General features: G+C 32.6%; 1 protein-coding gene and 1 long non-coding RNA gene across 3 annotated transcripts in view; both read right to left on the bottom strand.

The window, feature by feature from the left end:
* Window positions 1-22,772, bottom strand: part of LOC123876400 — a 29,933-nt gene extending 7,161 nt beyond the window's left edge. The window contains exon 1 of the long non-coding RNA XR_006798346.1: window positions 22,723-22,772. This is a non-coding gene — a long non-coding RNA (uncharacterized LOC123876400). The remainder of the gene's footprint in view (window positions 1-22,722) is intronic.
* Window positions 1-25,927, bottom strand: part of LOC123876393 (N-alpha-acetyltransferase 15, NatA auxiliary subunit) — a 133,436-nt gene that overhangs the window by 30,927 nt on the left and 76,582 nt on the right. The gene's annotated exons all lie outside the window — the stretch shown is intronic.

Genomic DNA, 25,927 nt, shown 5'->3' with positions numbered 1-25,927 from the left:
TTTGTACTCTACAGGCTAGTTTCAACGGGCTTCTTTAGATGCATTACATTGCAGCACTGTTGTTGCAATGCTGTCGTGACTGCACATACTAAATTAGCTTAATTAATTGGCTTGTCCATTTTTTATCTACTTCTTCAAAAGCTTCAGAAGACTTCCTAGTTTTTTTTTATTATCACTAGATGATGCCCGTGACTTTATCCGAAAGGATTAAGGGAATAAATATCGCGGTAACTATTTGATTCCCGGAATAAAAAGTACATAATTCCTTCCCCGGGATCCGAGCTATTTCTGTACCAAATTTCGTAAAAATCTGTTAAACGGTTGGGCCTTTAAAAATTCCGTACGGACTCTTTGATTTTCCAAGACAAAAAGTAGACTATGTCCGTCCCCAGGACGCTAACATTCTCTGTACCTTTCGTTAAAATCGGTTTAATAGATGGGCAGTAAAAAGCTAACAGACAGACAGACACAGTTTCGCTTTTATAGTATTACATAGTATGAAGTATAAGTATGGAATTATAGGCACGAACATACGAACATAACCATAGTATACAAAGGAAAATGATAATGTGGCCGAAGGTGGTAAAATATATGAGGGTTAAATTGCAAGAGTCAAGAAAAACGGAACTTTAGCCATATCTTCAATGAAAACAAAGCAGTGTTTTGCGTGAATGGTAAATTAGGAAAGGTGATTTTAGTTTTTATTTTTAATCTACAAGTAAAAGTTAAATTATAATTAGGTCAGCTTACTTGGTAGAGAATATTAATGTAATCGATGTGGACGCTTATTGCCCTCAATGATCCAAGGTTCAAAAAATAAAGGAAGTTGTACAAATTGCTGAATCAAATCAAAAGTACCAAGGAGCAGACGATAACACTAAAAATAAATGATATTATTGAACATAAAGTTTTATTTGTAAGTAGTTGTTTTCAAATTGGTATTAAACAAACTTCAAAGTTTGTTTAATACCAAGTACCATCGAAGACCCGGATGCTATGCACAATGCATTACGATAAATCAATAAAAATATTAATATAAACACTGTATATATACCTAGTCGTATTATAAAAATATTCTAAGAATTTTTTCTGCCCTTCATATCTAGTAACTTTTGTAAATATTATGTGTTTCTAATTCATTTTTTAGTATTAGGTATTACTATTCTTCCGCATTGTCTATAGTTAAATTAAATTACTTACAATTACGTATTTTTATAGCATTTCAATTTTCATTACTACCGGCACGTTTTAGTCTTAAGGTTCGATCTTTTCTCTGATCACACATCTTCTTAAATTACGTGATAAAAACAATGAAAAAACCACAAGAATGTAAAAAATAAATTCTTTTATATTTTTTTCCAGTGTTGATTACAGTAAAATAAAATTGCTTACGATTTACGATTTATTATTACCGGCATGTTTCGGCTTTTGGGTCCAATCTTTTCTTTGATCATAGAAAAAATATGAATAATCAGGTATGAAATAACCAATCAGGCTAATAACAAAATGATGAAATAAAGTTAAATGCATCCCTACAAATAGACGTTAACAAAACAAAGCTTATATAATAAAATTAATTAACCGTAGATAAACAACGCCCTTGGCATACAAATCCGGCCATTAAAGGAGTGTACTAAATCGACCCACACATGGCATGATTCATACAATTTACACTTTGCATACCTTAACCTATACAACTCATTGATATTAAATGTAATTAGCTCCTTAATTACTACAGTTAAAGCTTTGCAGTTTTTTTTTACCTACAAGGGAATTTAAATTATGAAGGAATTAATATAACAACTGTTATGATGAGTTATGATAAATGATAATCAACAGTGTTTTAAAGTCAGAGTTTTTTCCCCAGGTGAATTCCAATAATTAAAATCGATGTAAATCCTACTAATATTAAGTATAAACACGAAAGTTTGGGTCGGGGGTTAAAAAGGATATTTTAAATTGAGGATAGGTAAAACATTCCGACACAGCTCAACGAATTAGCCAGCTGAAGTGGCAGTGGGCAGGCCACGTCTGCCGCAGAACTGATGGCCGCTGAGGCAGACGTGTTCTGGAGTGGCGACCTCTAACCCGCTGGACTAACGACCTTAAGAAGATAGCGGGAAGTGGGTGGATGAGGAAGGTGGAGGATCGTGTGTGGCGGCGCGCTTTTGGGAAGGCCTATGCCCAGCAATGGACGCAAACAGGCTGATTGATTGATTGATAATATTCTTACTATTACGCGTTTTATTACAATGAGCTGAATCAACGTATTGTACCTATATGAAACGTCGTGGCATGTATAATGGCCGATCAGATCACGAACTAGACCGCCCTGGAGAACAAAGCCTATTAACCTTCTGCAGTAGTGTTGAATTGGGGATCCTGTATCAAAATCCATGGGGATTTTGGATCACTCTCGCTAACGCTCGTTCGCTACGCTCACCGTGATACAAAATCCCCATGAATTTTGATACAGGATCCCCAATGTAGGCTACTGTCCACAACAACACATTAAATAAATGGAGTATTCCTAAATCCAAGCAACAATTAATCACTATCAACAGTGAGACAAAATCCTCAATGACTAGTTATTGCGGATCCTATATCATACGCCCGCACCGCACAGTGGATGATATAATACGATGAGTTCGACGAGACTGCGGCATTCATAAGAAATGCGAACGAGCCCATATGCATGATAATTTTACGTCTAAAAGTTTGCTCTCGCATAGTTAACCATTTGATTTGTTGCGCTCAAATTATTTTTGTATATTGATCGTGTTTCTGCTTGATCCGGCATTGCTGTATTCATTAGTATGAATTTCGATCGATTGATTCGAGGCTTGCGCATACTTATAATAGGTTGGATAAAGGTAGACTCTTTAAATGTTTATAGCTCATCAGAAATATATTCGTATTACATTAACGATTGCTTTTCCACATATCGGACATAACATTTTATCCAACGATAAAGCACATTTAGTACACGTTATAGCATGACCACATGGTATATAACACGCAGCTACTTCTTCTACAAGACAAATTTTGCAGCAAAGTGTTTCTTTAATATTTTCAACACATAATATGTTTCTGTCTGCAAAAGAACTTATTATATTGTTATTTACAAATTGTTCAGATACTTTTGATGCACCACAAACATCTTTGCTATCACTTTGTAGGTATGTTTCACCCTTCACAAGTAAAACATAGGGACAGGACGGAAACCAGCGTGCGTGCTCCGACCATGGATGATCTTCGATGCCCCAGTCTTTGAGCCTGCCATCACAAAAGTAACAAATCACGCGATCACTATCTCCTGTATAAAAAAAACCAGCATCAGCCATTTCTTGAGGTTTTTGATTTAAATCTTGAGGCCAGGTATCAAAACTTCGCAATCTTGCGATTTGAGTTGCATAGCGAGGATATTTAGGATATATTAACTCCATTCTGATCTACAAACAATGAATTTTGGATAAAGATTTATTAGTAAAAATATATTATAGCAGATTTCTAGTAAGGTGTGCAAGCTTATCATACATTATTATTTATCGAAAATTAATTCTTTAATGATGAATTTAGACACATTTCCCGCTATTTAAATATATTTCGATTGTTATAAATACTTTGATAAATAGAGATTAATGGACGAAAAAAATACGTACAATGCGTACTAATATAATAAATTCACTGATGCCCCCACGACTTCATCTGCATGGATTTAGGTTTTTAAATCCTGCGGGAACTCTATGATTTTCCGAGATAAAAAGTTGTCTATATCTCTCCAGTTCTTTTACTATACCCACGAAAAATCATGTCGATTCGTTGCTCCGTTGCGACGTGATTGAAGGACGAACCAATAAACAAACAAACAGACACACTTTAGCATTTATAATAAGTATGATTAGTGATGCAAAAAGGCGTCTGTCTAAACTAAAGACTAACGGCTGAATCTTGCCGAAATTTGATACACAGACAATTCACATCTTGGAGACGGATCCAGGATATTTTTTGACGTCGAAAATTAAAGGATTTCCACTCAAGTTTTAAATCAAATTCGCAAGGAAGAAGATTGAAGCATCAAATAGGAGCAAATATTATTAGACCTTTCACAAATTTTATACCTACCTATGGAAAGTAGTAAAATGTATAACCTTTTAACATTTTAACTATCGCGAGTCCGACGCATACCATTCCTTTTACGGTTAGATCTCAATTCACTGCGTAACTATAAACAACAGCGTCTTCCATGCTTCAAAATCGAACACCTATAGCTGATGCGGCAATAATTTATACGTAAGACAGTGTTCATACGAATGTATAAATCTAGTCTGATTACTTTCGCAAATATAAGTTTTATGTTGTGATGATTTAGTGTTTAAAGTTACATGCGCAAATGTTTAAATCTAATTTATTTCAATCCATTTCGTTTATTATGAAAGAGGTTTTAGAATTCGAGCGTATAAATAGGTCGATCCTAAGCGTCACCATTCCTTTCTTTCCGAGTTTTGGATACGACGACAACAACAGTCGAAATAAAGTATGTAAGTATTTTTATTTTATATGTTTATTTTTGAATTAAGCAACTAGGTACCTATTGAATTTTTATTTGGAGTTTTCATGTTGATAGTTACTTAAATTGTTTTTCAGGGCCTCTTCATCTTTCATCAATCCATTTGACGAAGACGAAGACCCCATCGCTTTGGTGCAGCCCCCATCAACATCGAAGTCTCTTAAGAAGAAACGTGAGGTGAAGCGGAAGAAGACGATCAAGAAAAAGGAGGTGACTTCTTCTGCTCCGAAGAATCCGTTCGAATCGAGCGGATCGGAATCTGAACCCGAAACGTCTCCAAATACACCTACGAGTCCATCTGTTAAGCGGAGGAGGTTTATTACCGAATCTGAGGTGAGTTGTCTTATTTATATTTTATTGGATTAAAGCTTTTAAAAGACTTCCCAATAAGAATGTTGTTAGGCAATTGGTCTGTATATAAATTTATGAATATAGTTTGTTAAAGTTATTATTTTGTTAGGGATCATATCCGAAGGGTACCAGTGGGATCCTATTACTAAGCTACCGCTGTCCGCCCGGACGTCTGTCTGTCAGCGGGCTTTATCTCATGAACCATAATAGGTAGAGAGTTGAAATTATCGCAGATGATACTAAATTGAATATTTTTCAATTTCAGGATGAATCTACTAGCAAGCCAGTGCGCGCTGCGAAATTGAGAAGTTTTCTCAGTCGGCGCGTTGCGTCGGGGTATACATCCCAATCAGACCCATCGAAGAAAGGCAGCTACTACTTCGAGCTGCGCGTCTACAACTCTGAAGAAGTGGAGAAACTCGCGAACAATGAGCGTTGGAAGCATGCCATCTGCACACTAAAACTTGCAACTGATTTAAATTCGGTGGTATGGAAGTCCCTCACCAAATTAATTGATGATAGTAAGGCTGAACTAAAAAATATTCAGCCCATTTTATACCCTGCAAATGAAAATAATTTCTAAGATAAATTTTGTAAATTAAATTTTGTAAATCTTAGAAATTATTTTCATAAATAAATTCAAAAAATATTTCATCTGCAACATATTGTATATAATAAGTATGACAATTAAATTACTATCTTTATGTTTGTGCCTGTAAATATTTTTTAACGTGTTTTTTTTACAGAAATTACAAAGCCTAAACCATACAAAGCCTAGACCATACAAAGCCTAGATCATACAAAGCCTAGACCATACAAAACCTAGACCATACAAAGCCTAGACCATATGAAACTAGAAATATAAAAACTAGAACCATATGAAACTAGAACCATATAAAATTAAATTAACGTGTTTTTTTTACAGAAATTACAAAGCCTAAACCATACAAAGCCTAGACCATACAAAGCCTAGATCATACAAAGCCTAGACCATACAAAACCTAGACCATACAAAGCCTAGACCATATGAAACTAGAAACATAAAAACTAGAACCATATGAAACTAGAACCATATAAAATTAAATAAAAATGTCTAAATGTTCATATCGAAAGATTTGAAGTTGGGATATTAATAACGTGATACTTACAGCCCTTATACTCTTACTAAGTCTGCACATTGTCTGAAAATAACTAGATTACTTTATTTTAATACAGTCATCTCATAACTATCCAAAATTTAAAATCTAGAACTGAGAAACTAGAACCATACAAACTAGATACTTGACATGTTTGAATGTTGATATCGAAACATCGCATTACTCCCATTCTATTAATAACTGTTTACTGTTTATTAGCCAATAGCTTGATTTATTATTTAGCTGTATTTCCTTACCGATTTTTTATACGCAGAATATTAAAACCAGAACTGAGAAACTAGATACTAAATAGATAAACAAGATAAGCAATTCTATGAAATTGAAAATGTTTTTCTGCAAAGAGTGTAACCTTTATGTTAAAACATCTATATCGTCACATAACAGAACAAATACTCATAAATCTAATAGTTTATTTCAATCTAGATATGAGAATGTGCAAATTATAAAAACGGCTTTTAGAAACAGAATAATCAGTTACAAAGTAAATCCGACCTCTACAACTTTAGTTCCAGAGAGTTTTTTTTCACAAATATTTAAAACCACACGCGAGATCATAAATATATCTCTAAAGAAACACACTGCCATTAAAGTAAATTTCGAGTTATTTGTTTCGTATATTTTACCAAAAAATTTTGAAAAGTCTATTAAATCTTTCAGTACTAAATATGGTATTATAGTCCAAAGTACTGATATTGATAATTTTTTATTACAATGTGCTCAAAAGTTAACTTGCAAATGCGCAGAATTCGAACAGTCAGAATCTGGTTGGACAATTGATTCTATCAGTCATTTGGAGATAAATATTAATAAATATAATCCTCTGAAAGGTGGATCATATTTGGCATTACCATCACATATAAGAAATACAAAATCATGTCTAAATATTCATAATTTCGATGATTGTTGCTTTTTATGGTGCATTGCTGCTAAAATGTATCCTACAAAACTTAATTCCAATAGAGTTTCATCATATCCTCATTATTCATTGCTTTTTGACATAAGAAATATGACATTTCCTCCGGGAATTGAAGATATTAAAACCTTTGAGAAGAACAATCCAACTATTAGTGTAAATGTTTATGGGTTAGAAGCCAATAATACAGTTACAGGTCCTTTGTATGTGACTTTAGCTCGAAAACTTACCCATGTTAATTTATTATATATTACTAAAAATGACAAAGCCCATTACTGTTTGATTAAAGACTTTGGCCGACTTGTGCGAAGGCAATTAACAAAACACAAGTCTAAAATATTTTTATGTGATGAATGTTTTTTATATTTCGCAAATGAACAAAAACTACACAATCACGATTGTGCTAAAAGACAAACTGTACTTCCAGAAGATGGTAGTAAGTTGCATTTTTCAAACTATGAGAGAACTCAAAGAATTCCTATCGTGATATATGGCGATTTTGAGAGCTTGCTTTGTAAATATTCAAACGAAAATAAATCTCTTTATACTGAAGATATACAAACACATGAACCATCTTGTTTCGCTTATTACATATGTTGCCATTCTAAACCTGAGCTTAATGACTTTGTAAGCTATCGCGGACCAAACTGTGGTAAAAAATTTGTTGAAAGCATTACGCGAGATGTAAAAAGATTGCACGGTATTTTAAATACAAATAATCCAATGTTTCCTCTTACTACCGAAGAGTTGACTTCATATAATGAAGCAAAAATTTGCTGCATCTGTAAAACAATGTTTAAAAAATATGATATAATAGTAAAGGATCATGACCATTTTACAGGTAAATACCGAGGCCCTGCTCACAACACTTGTAACATAAATGCAAAAAAATGTACGTTTATACCGATCATTTTTCATAACTTGAGTGGTTATGATTGCCACTTATTTATTAAAGAATTATCAGAAATTACCGGAAAAACGAGCTTGATACCAAAATCTAAAGAAAAATATATATCATTCACAAAATTTTTACCTATTGATAAAACAAATGCTGCTCAACTGAAGTTTATCGATTCATTTAATTTTTTGAGTTCGGGTTTGGATAAACTGGCAAAGAGTCTTCATCCGAATGATTTTCAGCATATGCGTGTATTTATTAAGGATGAACACTTATTAAATTTGGCCTGTAAAAAGGGTGTCTATTGTTATGATTATATGGATGCATGGGAGAAATATAATGAAACAAAGTTACCAAAACATTCGATTTTTTTTAATAAACTCACAGGTGAAAATATTTCCATTGAGGATTACGAACACGCTTTAAAAATATGGAAAACTTTTGGTATAAAAAACTTAGGAGAGTATACAGATTTATACTTACAATGCGATGTCTTATTACTATGCGACGTTTTTGAAAAGTTCAGAAATATGAGTTTAGACTATTATAATTTAGACCCCTGCTATTATGTATCATCTCCATCTTTAAGTTGGGACGCAATGTTGTTATATACTAAAGTTGAGCTTGATTTGATTTCTGATGTGGATATGTATCAGATGTTAGAAAAAGGTATTCGAGGTGGTTTAGCCCAGTGTTCATTGAGATATGCTGAAGCAAACAATAAATATTTACCATCCTACAATAAAAATGAGTCAAGTACGTACTTAATTTATTTAGACTGTGTCAACCTTTACGGTTTTGCTATGATGCAAAAAATGCCAATGCGTGACTTTAAATTTTTAAATGAAAATGAAATTAAAAATTTTGATGTAAGGAACATTTCTAAAAAAAGTCAGTGTGGATATATTCTCGAGGTAGATTTATGTTATCCGGATAATATTCATGATGCTCATTCAGACCTACCATTTGCTGCGGAAAAATATTCTCCTGCTCAAAATCAAAGCAAAAAATTGGTGGCAAATTTATATAATAAACATCGTTTTGTTATTCATTATATGCACTTGCAAGAATGCTTAAAGAATGGTTTATTGCTTTTAAAAATATACAGAGTGCTATCTTTTTATCAGGACAACTTTTTAGAGCCTTATATTTTTTTAAACACAAGTCTCAGACAAAATGCCAAGTCTGATTTTGAGAAAGACTTTTTTAAAAAGCAGAATAATTCTATTTTTGGAAAAACGATAGAAAACAAAAGGAAGCAGGTTGACGTAAAACTAGTAAACGTTTGGAGAGATACTACAAATAATACTAATAAATTGAATGGAGCGGAAAAATATATTAGTGCACCACATTTTCACAGTTTATCAATTTTTTCTGAAAACTTAGTAGCTATTCAATTGAAAAAAACAAAAATTGTCTTAGATCGACCAATATATATTGGATTCACGATTCTTGAACTGTCGAAAACGCATTTGTATCATTTTCATTATTCGGTCATAAAAAGAATCTATGGAAATAATGTTCAGTTATGTTATACGGATACTGATAGTTTACTATATCTTGTAAAAACTGATGATTTTTATGAAGATATGAAAGATAACATTCATTATTTTGATACTAGCAATTTTGAAGATGATAATATTTTTAATATGCCGAAAGCTAATATGAAAATACCTGGATATTTTAAAGACGAAATGGGAGGAGAAATCATTTCTAAATTTGTTGGTTTACGCGCAAAATTATATTGTTTACTTTCTGAGAAAAAAACTATCAGTAAAGCAAAGGGTATCACGAAGCCTGTGACAAAAAAATTAAACTTTGAGAAATATAAGAAAGCCTTATTTTGCAATGAAAATATAAGAGATGATATGTTTGTCATACGATCAAAAAATCATCAGGTTTTTACTCAGAAAATTAATAAATTAGTATTAAATAGTGATGATAATAAAAGGCAAATAATGGAAAATGATTTTAAAACTTTGCCTTGGGGGCATTACAGCACGATTCTTTAGTAAAAATATTATGCTAAGTACCTATGTATTTTACAAATTTTTATGTGTCTAATTTTAATATTAGTTTTAATGGTAATTTAGCATTTAATAAATTTGATTAAGTTTACCACAGTGTTTTATTTCAAATAAAATCACAACATATTTTATATTCCCTTTATTAATTCAACCAATTATTTACATTACTTCATAAACTTAGTACTTAACATAAGATTAACGTATTATAAAAACTTACTACTTAATGGAAAATATTCGGACTACAACTTACTTGCATGATATGAAAATATAAAATATACTTTATACTTTAATTAGAACTCATTTATGCTTTTTATTTTTACAATCGCAAAATAACAATAAAATAATATTAAATTTAACTATTCAGGCACACTTAGCTTTTGTATAATCCTATTAATTAAATCTTCTGTAGCATCCATCATATTGTCATAATTATCACTCACTATGTACTGTACACTCAAATTAGTCTTTGCACTGTTCTCCTGTTCTTTACTATCAATTTCAAGTATTTCAATTTTTATAATGTGGCTTCCCTTTGCTTTATTTTTCCGTATAACAAAAGATGAATCTGGAGCTGGTGAAATCACATGATCTATTTTTGGAAGCTTCTTTTTTAAAGACAATTTATTTTTCTTTTTTATGGTTTTCAAACTGGTGTTATTTTCAAGTGTTTCATTATTTTTTTGCTCACGTAAAGCTTTCAATCTATTCTCTTCTTCTCTTTCTAAAATAGCATCCAAGTCTTGAGCTCCATAAAATGGATTATTCATACTTGTGTTTCTTTCGTCATCCGTGAAATAAAAGTCCGACATGATGCTGTAACAAAATACAAAATTTTATAAATATAACAATAAAACAACATTTATAAAAATATCAATAAACAAATTCTAAAATAGAAAAGAATACAGTCAAAATATTATATAAGTAATTTTTTTCACTAACCAGAAGCGAGTGAGTTCCTTGCGTGAGAAGATCTGGGAATGAAAATTGTTTAGTAACAAATCTATGGAGTCAAGTTTTCAAAACAATTGTATATACTTGTATGACATTCGTCCGCATTATGCAATCTCTAGCGACATGTTAGAACCTGTTTAGTATTAAGTTCTTACGAATTTCAATTTCATACTATTATCACAAGGTTTAAATTAAAATGTATACCTACATTTTAATATAATCATCGACAAATAATAGTGCGCTAGACAAGTGCGAAGTGAAACACGAATGTGATACCTACAAGCAATACCTTAAAATTTAAATCAACTAGCAATAATATGAAGTTATTTAATAAGTTGCATTTTTAAAATTATCATCAATCAGTAATATGAAGTTGATAAAACAGGCTGAATCATTAAAAATAAATTATATAGATGTTGAAACACCACCACCATGCTTTAGCCGACATAGTAAACTTCTACCAAACATAATTCGATGCATAATTTGCGGACCCTCCAACTGTGGGAAAACAAATATTATGATAAACTTATTATTGCACGAAAATGGACTTAAATTCCAAAATGTTTATATTTACTCAAAGTCCACTTTTCAATCTAAATATTGTTTCCTACAAAAAGTTTTTCAAAATACTCCAGATGTTAAATTTATTATGTTCAAAAATAGTGAAGAAGTTATTTCGCCAACTGAAGCCTTAAGAAATTCTATTTTCATTTTTGACGACGTGACTTGTGAAAATCAAGTTAATATTCGAAATTATTTTTCGATGGGCAGACACAAACAAATTGATTGCTTTTACTTGACCCAAACATATTCAAAAATTCCTAAGCAATTAATACGTGACAATGTTAACTTTTTAATTATTTTCAAGCAAGATGATATAAACTTAAAACATATATATAAGGAACATGTTAATTCTGATATGAGCTGGCATGTCTTTAAACAATTGTGTGCAAGTATTTGGAAAGATCCGTTTATGTTTTTATCAATCAACAAAGATTGCGAACTAAATAACGGTCGGTACAGAAAAACATTTGACATATTCGTGAAATTCGACTAACAATTTTACAATTATATACCACATACGAGACACAAATTTAGTCAGTCAAATGAGAGCACTGGTAAGAATACCTACCCATATTTAATTTAAAAATGGAAGCCGTTGTAAAGAAACAATTAATTAAATCAATTGAAACCATCAAAAAGAAAGCAAAACAAATGCGTGAAGAAGAAGATGATTTAGAACTAAAAAGGCGCAAACTTTTTAAATCCATAACGGATCCATTAGAATCCATAGTATTGCAAAAAAAAGAAAATAAAAACAATAGTCACCATGATTTACCAGATACATGTTCACCTTCAACTTCTGATAAAATTAAAAACATAGAAAATGATGATAAAAATTATGTAACACCAAAACCAATAACTTCTACCCAAAATTTTGAAGAAATCGAAGAATTCTATACTCCATCTCCAACGCCTGAAAAAAGCAATGAAATCTATAATTTGAATGTACCTTTTGGTGTACGTAATGAAAATAGTAATTTAATGATTGGAAATACAAAAGTAACATTTTCAGATGGTGATGCTCATAGCAAAAATATGATGGCTAAAATAGGAAATAGATCCTATGAAGTAACCCCAGGTTTGGCAGAATTATTATTTCAGAGTAAACCAGATGTAAAGATTGTATCTGATCAAGATAAATTAGTATATAAAGATATTTTATGCAATACTAGTGCACATAGGAGAGATTATAACCCTACGAATCAGATTAAAGGCGATAAAGGGACAAAATATACTAAAATTGTGAAACCTCTCTTTACTGATAGTGAATTAAAAGAAAAAAAACAAGGTGGTTTTATGCCAACTCTTAAAACTTTGAAAAAAAATACAGATTTCATATACTGGGATGATCCGAATGAGTTAGTAGATAGATTGAAAATTTTAATTGCTTCAAAAGATGCTGGCAACACTAGTCATGACAATGAGATTATATCAATAATTGAAGAACTTAAAGAAGCTGGTATAATAAAATAAGTATATAAAAATAAAACCTGGTTACATTTTTGCTTAGTTCTATAAACACTGTTGAACATGAATGTCAACAAGTTTGGTCATCATGTACACAAGAAACTGAAAATGGATAGCTCTGCCTTAGAAAATATCTTTGATGCTCAACATAAAATCATCAAACATGTTGGTACACCCATTGACCCAAACGACTGTGCTACTAAACTATATGTTGACAAATTCTTAGATGGGCTCTATATACGATTAAAAACAGTAGAGGAAACATTGTTGCAGTTAAAATCAGAAATAAATAGTCTAAAAAGGAATATAGAAGGTGTAAGTCGTAAATTCAAAAAATGAGCAAAGATAGTGTAGTAAATGAAATACATAAAAATGTTAGGAAAAATTTTCCTCGAAGACATGTTATACTTAAAGACATTGATGATGTATGGCAGGCCGATTTAGTTGATATGCAATCATTCTCAAAAGATAATTCACAATATAAATATATTTTAACAGTCATCGATGCTTTTTCAAAGTATGCATGGGCATATCCGCTTAAACTTAAAAATAAAGAAACTGTGACTGAAGCATTTAGTAAGTTACTAGAAAAAGGTCGTGTTCCCAAAAATCTACAAACTGATTTAGGAACAGAATTTTATAATAGTTGTTTCAAAAAATTATTACAAAAATACGGTATAAATCATTATTCCACTTATTCCACTAAAAAGGCGTCAATAGTAGAAAGATTTATAAGAACGTTGAAAACTAAAATGTACAAGCAATTTAGCTTGCAAGGGAATTACAAATGGAATGATGGAACCCTCGAGCACATCATGAAAAAATATAACTCCACATTTCACAGAACAATTGGTACAGCTCCAGATAAAGTTAATGAAAAGAATAAACAAAATATACTAAAAAGATACAGACTACTACAATTATCAGCACCATCGCAGAAACGTTCAAAATTCAAAATTGGAGATTATGTAAGAATAAGCAAATACAAAGGAACTTTTGACAAAGGATATACTCCCAACTGGTCAACTGAAATTTTTAATATAGCTCAAGTTCAAAACACTCATCCAATTACTTACCTTCTAAAAGATGCAAGACAGCGACCTATTTTAGGATCATTCTATACTGAAGAATTACAAAAAACAAAACATCCTGATATATATCTTATTGAAAAGGTTTTAAAAACAAAAGGAAATAAATTATATGTCAAATGGTTAGGTCTGCCGCCTAGTGAAAACAGTTGGATAGATAAACTAAATCTTTTATAAACACATTTTATGTTAACAACTTTCAGTCTCTTATTATCTACGATACTGAGCAGAGTTCTCTTTTATTAAAAATGGAGAAACAACCATCCAAGCGTAAAATGACTTTGAGAAGAAAATCTAACAATTTGAAAACAAGTAATTCTGGTGCTGGTTTTAAGAAAAGCTTTAAGGATATTGTATCTCGCGCGAAAAAACATATCCATAAATTGAAACCTAAATGCAAAAAAGCTGCAATCGAATTAGCTCTTGCTGCTGCTAAGGAATTAGCAGCGACATCTTCAGTTAATGTACCGCGTATAATACCCATACCAAAGACAGGTGGGGTTTTGCCACTAGTCCCCATATTTGCAGGATTGTCTGCCGCGGGCAGCTTAGCGGGTGGTACTGCTAGTATAGTGAAAGCAGTCAATGCTATTAATTTAATGAAAAAAAAATTTCAAGAACTAAAGAGACATAACGAGAAGATGGAAACATTGTGTATCGGAAAAGGATTATTTATAAAGCCCTATGGTAATGGTTTGGGAATATACACAGCAAAGGAAAAAAACTGATTCGGCGGCTACCTAATCGTGCTCTAAGTAACTTGGATATTCTAAAAATTTCAAAAAATATTCCTTATTTCAGAGGTGTATTTATGAGAAATGAACTTCCAAAATATCCTTTTAAAAAAGAGTGTGGTATCATCAACTTAGATAGCTCTCAAAATCCTGGAACTCATTGGGTAGCCTATGCAAAAATAAATAATTACATTGAATACTTTGATAGTTATGGTAATTTGAAACCGCCTAAAGAATTTGTAAAATATGTGGGAGCGAATATTAATTATAATTATGACAATTATCAAGGATCTAATTCTTATAACTGTGGCCATCTATGTATCAAATTTCTTATTAATTTTTGGAATAAAAATTGAAAATAAATAGATGATACAAAAATATGTAAGCTCATTTAACCATCATGTCTATTACACTCACGATCGTGGGTGAAAAATCTATTCTAGAATCATTTTACGCCCCTCCTCTTATTTTGGAAGACGAATATGAGTGTGGCTTAGTATATTTTTCTGCATTTAATTCAATTCCAAATGTAGACTATAATAATAATGTGTTTGAATATGGAGAAGAGAAAAAAAGAATTCTTATTCAACCAGGTGCTTACGATTTACAAGATTTGTATGAATACCTAAAAGAAAGAGTTGAAAATTGTGAATTACAAATAAAATCTAACATCAATACAATGACATGCTCTTTGTACTGTACTGAAACTATAAACTTTAATTCAGAAAATAGTATTGGACCTATGCTAGGTTTTTCTAACGAAAAACTAAAAGCAAATAAATGGCATGAATCTACAGAATCCGTTAACATTCTACCACTGTCTGTCATAAGGATCGAATGTGATCTTGTACAGAGTTCGTACACTAACGGTTCTCCTTCACATATTATTTATGAGTTTGTGCCAAACATTCCTCCAGGTCATAGATTTATAGAATCTCCAAGTAATGTGATATATTTTCCGGTCAAAAGAAAGATAATTTCATCAATAACAATAAAAATTTTGGATTTGGAAGGCAATAATATAAATTTTAAGGGCGAAACTATTGTTTTGTGTCTTCATTTGAAAAAGTCAAAATGATCGTATTTAACAAAAGTAATTATTATAAAGAGTATAACCCAACTATTAAGAAAGTTATTACCAAGGAAAGTGTAAAACAAAGAAGACGTGTTAGAGTATATAAAAAAATTCATCAGAGTAATAAACAATTTCTTAAAGCCCTCGGCTTCAAAGTATGAGCCTCCTTCAGATCAACGAATTACCTGAATTCGATAACTCTATCGAGAGTTATGAGGTTCATACATATAATCCATACAATAACAGTTTCAATGAAAATGATGAAATTCGGATACCTATTCACCAGCAAGATATTTACGTGTTACCATCAGCCAGTTCCATTTACATTGAAGGAAAAGTTTCGGTGACTCATAAAGATCAAGCTGGCAAAGTTCAAAAGAAAAGTGTTGACTTCAGTAATAATGCAATTGCATTTCTTTTTCAAGATATCCGATACGAAATGAATGGTGTTGAAATCGATCGTATTAGAAATGCTGGAATAACTACAACCATAAAATCTTTCATTTCAATGAATAGCGGTGACAGTAAAGCGGCTGCTGCTTGGGGTTGGAATATAGACGGATTTAAAAATCAAAATGGAAATTTTAATGCTTTGATACCCTTAAATAAGATTTTAGGTTTTGCTGAAGACTACAATAAAATAATAATAAACTGTAAACATGAACTCATACTTAACAGAGGTAGTACTAACATAAATAGTGTTGTCATGGGTAGCGATGATATTGTAGACATTGATATACAGAGAATCCAATGGCGAGTACCACATATTAAAGTATCAGATCAGCAAAGATTAATACTTTTAAGGAAATTAGAAAAAGATAATCCCGTACAAATAGCATTTAGAAATTGGGATTTGTATGAATATCCATTATTGCCAAAAACTACCAAACATTCATGGGCGTTAAAGACTGCTTCTCAATTAGAAAAACCTCGATATGTTATATTTGGTTTGCAAACTAATAGAAAAAATGTTAAAAACAGAGACAGCACAATATTCGATCATTGTACATTAACCAATGTCACATTATTCCTGAATTCCCACTATTATCCGTATGATGCTTTAAATCTCAAGTTTGAGGAAAATAAATACAGTATATTATACGACATGTACACCAAGTTTCGTCAGTCGTTTTACAACCTTCCTATTGATCCACTGCTTGATCTTCATACATTTAAAGAAATAGCGCCTTTATTTGTCATAGATTGTTCCAGACAAAATGAAAATTTAAAAACTGGTCCAGTTGATGTTCGTCTGGAAATAGAAACGTCTCAGGAAATTCCAAGCAATACCAGCGCTTACTGTTTAATCATAAACGATCGTCTTGTGGAGTATAGGCCGCTGAGTAACATTGTTCGAAAACTATCATGAAAATTATTGTGGACGTTCAAGGTTTTAAAAATGATCAAAATTACTTTCTGCCTAAAGAGATTGCTATAGTGTATAGTGATCGAGTTCAAGTTTTGTTAATAAAACCACCATATCCCTATGAATGGCTAACAGACACAGAAAAGAAACAAGTTAAATGGATTGAAAAGAATAGAAAAATATTATGGAGCGAGGGAATCGTGCCTTACGAGACCTATAAATACCATCTAATAGATATTTTAAAAAATAATGATATTTATTGTAAAGGCCTTGAAAAGCAGTTATGGTTAAAAGATATATTAAGTAATCCTAACGTACATAATTTAGAAGATAAAGGATGTCCTCGTTTATTAACATTGTATGAGTTGTATAATTCACATTCTGACATATATAGTTGTGTTTATCATCCGACCATCTGTGCGCTGAAAAATGTAACTTGTTTAAAAAAGTGGTGTATGAATAATAAAGTTTTAGATGATTAAATATGCTTGTTTAATTTCCATATACCTGCTTCTTTTATTTAATTTACTGATTATACTCGTATTGAAAACACAATATTTGGTGTAGGTTGTTATAGCCAAATAGTTGTTTTTCATGTTGTAAAAATATTACATTTGAAGAGTAATTTTAAAATTCAAGGTTTCTTAGTACCTATCTAGTTTTATCAACATATTTGCTCGTGCAAATAGAATGAATATTTCGTTCTTAAACCATGTGAATAGTTTGTTCAAAATACGGATAGTTGATTAATTTTTGCTTGGATTTAGCTACACTCCATTTATTTAATGTGTTGTTGAGGACAGTAGTTTAGAATTGGGGAATTCTGTATCAAAATTGGTGGCGATTTTGGATCACGGCGAGCGAAGCGAGCGAGCGTAGCGAGAGTGATCCAAAATCCCCACCAATTTTGATACAGAATCCCCAATTCAACACTACTTTCTGCATATTAAATTATTCATCTCATTTACCTATTTTATAATCCTTGCTTTGTGATATGTCATCAATAACTGTAAATACTAGTTAACTCGCCCCGGCTTCGCATCTACAATTATCTCTCTATTGTTGAAAACATGAATAAAATCCCTTATTTTTATGTTTATTTTTATTTGTAGGTTGTATGTAAGATAACTATACCAAGTGGAGTATCATATGAAAGGGCTTAACCTGTACGTTCTAAAACAGATTTTTATTTATTTTTATGTAAAACTGTTTTCGATTTATCGCGCAAAATGTCGGAAAAAATATTCGAGGGCTCCGTCCCTCGGTGTGCGAGTGTAAATCGTATTTATTTAGCCGGTTTTTTTTTTTTAATAGGAAATCTGCCAAAACGTCTTATTTATTCCTCGTATAAAAGTAATTTGACGGTTGAAAAATTGGCCCTACAGACGAAAGAATATTCGTCTGCTTTATAAACTACTTTACTTACTATTTTTTATAGCTTTCAACACCGACTACATATTTGCTTTAATCCTACATCATCACCTTCATCTCAAGCTATTGCCTCGCCAGCCCACTACTGTCTGAGAACAGGTCTACTCTTAGAATGAGAAGGTAATTAATTCTACATTTTAGTACAAATGGAAATGTCGCGGCATACAAACTGAACGCGCGCGGGTCACGAACTTGACCGCCCTGACTGCGAGAACAAAGCAAATCCTATTAACCTTTTACCGATAATTCTAATTTCATAAACGAATGCGGCACCGCTACCACAGTAGATAATAAATGTTCATTTAAATCTTGATACGATAAACGTTTTCAAAGACAAGTGTAAATTAAAAAAAATTAGTTACAAAAGGTTACAGTAACTAGAAAAGAGCTGATAACTTTCAAACGGCTGAACAGATTTTCTTGGATTATAGCTAAGAACACTCTCGATGTTGTTCTTCAATCAAACAAAAAAAACTAAATTAAAATTGGTTCATTAGTTTAGGAGCTACGATACCACAGACAGATACACAGATACACACGTCAAACTTATAACACCCCTTTTTGGGTCAGAGGTTAAAAATGTCACTTTTACCATGAAGTTATGGAGTTGTCAATTATATTAAATATTCGAGTGACTTTACCAACATCGGGCGCGCCGTTTATATCGCTTACTGATGATTCAAAACAGCGCCAAATTGGACTAACATCGGCATGAAGAAATGCAGCTCGATGCGCCCTAATCTTTCTTCTTTCTTTGCGGTTCCATCCTCTTATGGTATGCGATCACCGTTATGCAATCTACACGGGACCGAACAGATTAACGGATGTAGTTTTTTCCAAATATTGTAATGAATTTTTTGCGAGGAAGTTGATACCTTATCTAAAAATACCGCCGCATTGAATTTACATAAGTAATTGGCTCGATGACCGGGGCTACTGCAAAAAATATACACCTTAACAGAATAGTCGCTCATAAGATAATCATTAACCGCATAATTAGACGAATCTGCAAAAAATACTGAAATTACGTCGCCGGGAAATTTTCCACGATCATTTTATTACGAGTATCGAGACAAATAATACACAGTAGGAGTAAGAAAGAAGATTATCTAAACGAAGAAGAATCTTCGGAGATCGAGTCAGCCTATGATATGACGATAATAGAACGGTCATAGATGAATTACTTTCAAACAAGCTCATAATAAAACTATTTAAACCGGTGGACCGATGTCTAAAATGGTTACAAGTGTAAATTAAAAATTTATAACACCCCCGACGATCCAAAGTATTTGAGTTTTCCAAAACATCATTTTCAAATAAATAATTATGTATTTAGGCAACGTCCATCTTGACAGCTTGACATTTGTCTATTGACATAATATTATGAACCTAACGGTTATCTAACCTTCTTTTCTACAAGAAAACTAGAAAAGAGCTGATAACTCTTAAACGGCTGAACCAATTTTTTTAGATTATAGCTAAGAACACTCTCGATCAAGCCACCTTTCAAACAAAAAAAACTAAATTAAAATCGGTTCATTCGTTTAGGCACTACGATGCCACAGACAGATACACAGATACACAGATACACACGTCAAACTTATAACACCCCTCTTTTTGGGTCGGGGGTTAAAATCAAGTTACTTCAAAAACCGGATGGCAATCTCAGGTCCAGTGTGTGGTATATCAATAGAGGTCAGTGGTTGTGTGATAAATCTCATTGATGACAGAGGTAAGATCCTTATCAAAGCGGAAGGCTGAAAAAGGCTGACGTACATACAGATAGCTACGACAGAAAATATGGCTTACGGCCAAAACGGTAGAGATATGCATCAAGATGAATTCCATCTGATTAGAAATCGCATCCTGCATTATATTCATACCTACAGACTCCGTATATACCGCTTTTAATACACATAACTTATGAATTCCACTCTCGAATGAAATAAAAATAAACCTGCCCGTGTATTCATTATTTTTATATTAGGGATATAATGTTTTTTTCTTCATTCTTTTTAATATTTTACTTATTCCTTTCAACTTTTTTTTGAACCTTTCAACCTTTTTGTTGAAGTTTAATATGAAACAGGTACCTAAAATTGTATTCTTCTTTCTAGCTGATTTTTTAACCCCCGACCCAAAAAGAGGGGTGTTATAAGTTTAACGTGTGTATCTGTGTATCTGTCTGTGGCAACGTAGCTCCTAAACTAATGAACCGATTTTAATTTAGTCTTTTTTGTTTGAAAGGTGGCTTGATCGAAAGTGTTCTTAGCTATAATCCAAGAAAATCGGTTCAGCCGTTTGAAAGTTATCACCTCTTTTCTAGTTACTGTAACCTTCACATGTCGGGGGTGCTATAAATTTTTAATTTACACTTGTCTTATTACACACTGAGTAACGGAGACTACGACCATGGCTAGTTACCACCCTAGTGGGAAAGCTGTGCCGCCAAGCGATTTAGTGTTCCGGTACGATGCCATCTAGAAACTGATAAGGGTTATGGATGTTATAAAAACTGCCATACCCCTTGCAAGTTAGCCCGCTACCATCTTAAGACTCCATCAGCACTTATTACTCAGGTAAGATCGCAGTCTAGGGCTAACTTGTAAAGGAATTTAAAAAAAAAGTTATTCAATTACAATTCGTTCTATTAACTTTGCAACCAGTCGGCCGATCCTTGGTACATGTATTGCTCGCTGACGCATATTAATCAATATCAGGATCCCATAATAAGTTTGCGTACGCGCGTGTCCAATCGAGTCCGTCGGCATTACTTGATACATCATTTACGTTGGGGTCAGGGTTTACAGTGATTGTGTCATTAGAATTATGTTTTTGTTCAAATAATAATATAATATTACGTAAATTATTTATTAATTTATTATTTTATTCGTCGGTTATCGCGGTAACTAAGTGCCATACCACAAGGTTCGAAAGGTTATTTCCAAGAATCCCAGAAGAATGATGGGGTCCCGGTTGTTCAAATTCAGTTAGGGTTGCATTTCGGAGCCGTTATCGTCAAATTATGCTATTGGTAACTCCTATTTCTATTTATCGCGTCCCATCGTAGGCAACATAATTACTGGTAATATCATGATCAACCGAAATATTTAGAATTCATAATCATGCCTAACAATGTTAGAGAAGTTAACTAGTACTTTCATGACCTGGTCAAGTGGGAAGTTTTGGCCGTGACTAAAAACCACCCTACCACCAAAAACGTACCGCCAAGGGATCCACCACTCCAGTACGATGCAGTGTAGAAATTAATTAGTGGTAACTTTACAGTTGCCTGCTTCCATCTTACGCTGCATTGCTTATTTACCACCACATGACATCGCAGTCATCGGCTATCTTATCATCAAATAAAAAACTATCTCATTTATCAAATCTGATAGCACCATACCCAAGGAAGACTAATAAACGCAGGAAAAATAGTGAGTTAGTCAACCCTATGTTACATAATACCGTTTACCCCTCGAATGAAGGGAAAAAACCGTACTGACCGCAAACATACTTGCAACTACTTGAGTTAAGTAGGTATATAGGTTTTATTCAACAGTCTATTTTATACGCACTTAACTTGAATTCAAATGTACCTAATTGTTTTCTTATAAAATTTCTAAATCTTTGTGAAAATCGTGAATTTCTAAAATTAATAAATTTTCTTATAAATAGCGAGTAGGCGAGTCACTCGTTGTTAAATGATTACCGAATTTCGACCCTCCATTAAACAAACGTTAATCAAAATTAGCAACAAAACGAGAGTGGAGACCTATTAGTCCATAGTAATTCCTCTGATTAACAATAGAATAATAATGAGAAAAATACCATCACATATTACATAAAGCCCCAATTACACATACGAAGACACGCAATGCCGTCACAAAGACGAACTAACGAGATGAAATGGAAATCTCTACATAGTAGAAAACAAAGTCGCTTCCCGTCGTCTGTCTCTATGCACGCTTAGATCTTTTAAACTACGCAACGGATTTTAATGCAGTTTTCATCAATAGACATTTTTTTTTAATTCTTATACAAGTTAGCCCTTGACTGCAATCTTACCTAGTGGTAAGTGATGATACGGTCTAAGATGGAAACGGGGTACCTGGAAGTTTTTATTATACCCCTTGGTTTCTACACGGCATCGCACCGGAACACTAAATCGCTTAGCGGCATGGCTTTGCCAATAGGGTGGTAACTAGCCACGGCCGAAGCCTCCCATCAAACCAGACCAGACCAGAGATTTAGAAATTATTCAATTCCAAGCTCCTGTCGGGAATCGAATCTGGGACCTTCACAAATAAGACCACAGCGCATACCACTGTGCCAGGGTTTATCCGTATAGTTTATCATTATAATATGACGACACTTGTTCAAGATGTCGGAAGAAATCAAGCCGACGACGGAGAGCTTTCATTGGAAATGCTGACTTTTGGAAATGCTTTTGAAATAAAAGTGTAAATTAAAAATTTCTAACATCCCCGACAAGTGAAGGTTACAGTAATAACTAGAAAAGAGCTGATAACTTTCAAACAGCTGAACCGATTTTCTTAGATTATAGCTAAGAACACTCTCGATCAACCCACTGTTCAAACAAAAAACTAAATTAAAAGCGGTTCATTACTTTAGAAGCTACGATGCCACAGACAGATACATAGATACACACGTCAAACTTATAACATCCCTCTTTTTGGGTCGGGGGTTAATAACAAAATAACCACGCTGACACCATATTAGTAAATACATTGCATCCGTGCGAAGCCGGGGCGGGTCACTAGTTCTAAAATAAAGTCAGGTAACGAAATCCACACGCAAGCTTAACGAATGTCTTAAGATCCTATTGTTTGATGGAGAACTTTAATTGAATATAATACTTTTATTTTATAAAAATGAAAAACTAATTAATACAATTCCATTGTTTATAATATACGTATGACCTACCTCATGTTTACACTCGTTATAGATAAAAGGCTTAATATTCCATTGTTTGATAAAATTAATGAAGACCACAAATTGAATATAATACCTGCTTATTTTATAAAAAATCCTCGCAATATTATAGCAATCCTAATACTTATAATAATGACCTACCTCACGTTTACTATCGTTACAAATAAGGAAATATTATGAAAAAAATATGTTTGTAGGTATGTGCAGTTACGACGATAATGGAATAACTATAATACATATTATATTAATATATTATAAAACAAGAACTTGATATCTGTGCTATTTTCAGAGTTCTGAACCCGATGGGTGCCAACGGAACCTAAGCCTCCGCTGTCCATCAGCAGACAGTATTTCGTGAACCGTAATAGGTAGAGTTGAAATTTTCACGTATTGTGTATTTCTATTGCCGCTATAACAACAAATAATTTTTAAAAAAATAGCCGCCATGAAATTTCATATTTCAAATGGTACGGAACCCTTCGTGTTTAAGTTCGACTCGCACTTGACTGATTTTTTGATCCTCTTCAATAATGTTTCCTCTTTAAAAAACTATAAATACAAAAAAACCCTTTCCATTTCACTGACATACAAACTGTAAAAGACTGTAAATAAATTATTATTTTTTTAACTTTAAGGTTGGCTCGTTTTTTGCGCAAAGGCCTAGCTACAGTACTTAGTACAGTACAGTACAGTAATTAGATGAGGCTAGTTTTATTGTAAAACTAGCTTATGCCCGTGACTTCATCCACGTGGACTACACAAACTGCAAACCCCTATTTTACCTCCTTAGGGATTGAATTTTCAAAAATCCCTTAGCGGATGTCTACGTCATAACAGATATCTGCAGTCAGTGAGTTAGTCAGCTTTACTTTTATATATTTAGATTTACAGTTAAAAAACTTTAAAGATTTAAAATAATTGACATGAAAAATTAGAACACAACGTAATAAGCAATAGGTTGAAAGTATGATCAAATTAATGAACTACAAGGTGCAGTATATTAGAGCTTATTTGTAAAAACCTAGTCTACCACTAAATAATGTCTGTGGAAAAAAGGAAAAGACCGTAAATGGTTAGCAGGTGGCTAGTTTAGCACCTTTGCAATAGACAACATAGTCGTGACTAGACTTAAATAATGGCTAGCCGCGGGCTCTTTTTTTGCCTAAGGAATTTATCAATCCAGACATAGCCTAAATTATCGCATAAATTATGAAAAACTACCGAGCACTTACAAGTATAATTGTATCAACCCACCCGACTAGAACCTTGGCATTAAATATCCTACATCCGTGCTACAAACTAATGCGGATCTAAGATTAGCTTTGTTGGCTACATTCTGAGCTTTGGTACTCCAAACACAATATCGATATTTTGCCATTTATCAATGTATCCAACAAGACTTTTATTCCTGCTTAGAAACAGTGTCAAGGCGACAAATTCTTGTTCGTTTATGTATCCTGTTCGATTTTTTTATGGACCACGTTTATAATAATTTACACACAATTAACTGTAGTGAAAATACTGTCATAAATAATACTTAAGATTTCCTATACTGAATTATTTGTGGCACAGAGTGTTAAGTGTCTTTTACATCAATTAAATTGACCAATAAATATGGGCCTTAATCCTCGGTCAACCGCAAAAGGTTACATTATGGATGGATACATAATTAATTAACTCACACCTAATTTATGACTTACCTTACAAGAAAGAAGTTAAGAAAATTATTTCATCGACAACAACGTTGCATGTGAACAAAACACATTAATTAAAAATAACATTTAATCTCTTTGGTGTGAATAGAAAAACAACAATATACGAATAACGAAGGTAGACGCAGAAAGATCTACTATTCCGAGAAATGTCAACTAGTACATATAATTGGACATATTAGAGAAGATTCTCAAGCTATGATTGGCACAAAAACTGCTATCATTGGATTGTTAATTAATAGGAGCTTAGAGAATAAAATGCGCCAATTAGGACCGAGTCTTCTAGTTAGAATAGATGCTTATTGCTTGGTTTATTAGAAAAACATGTTATTTTTCAGATTAGACCGTCATTTCCAAATTTCTTCGCATTGTCTAATTTTATTGCATCTAATCGTTTTTGAAATGATAAAACTACTACTAAAACAATTTACTTGAATACAGGTTGAAATCAAATCATAGAAAACTGTCTAGATTCAAGCAATATTAAAATTACGACAGAAGACAATTAAAATACAAGAAACTTCGAATCCAGTGATATAATAAAGATGTTGCCCAAACAAATTACACGACATTTTTTCTAAAGGTCTATGTTAAGGTGAAGGACGAGTATAACAAACATTAACAGGAATTCGCGGAAAAAGTTTGCGATTCGACATAATTAATTTAA

Source organism: Maniola jurtina, chromosome 21 (genome assembly GCF_905333055.1).
Source record: "Maniola jurtina chromosome 21, ilManJurt1.1, whole genome shotgun sequence".
Lineage (NCBI taxonomy): Eukaryota > Metazoa > Arthropoda > Insecta > Lepidoptera > Nymphalidae > Maniola > Maniola jurtina.
This window is presented reverse-complemented; position numbering and strand designations above follow the sequence as displayed.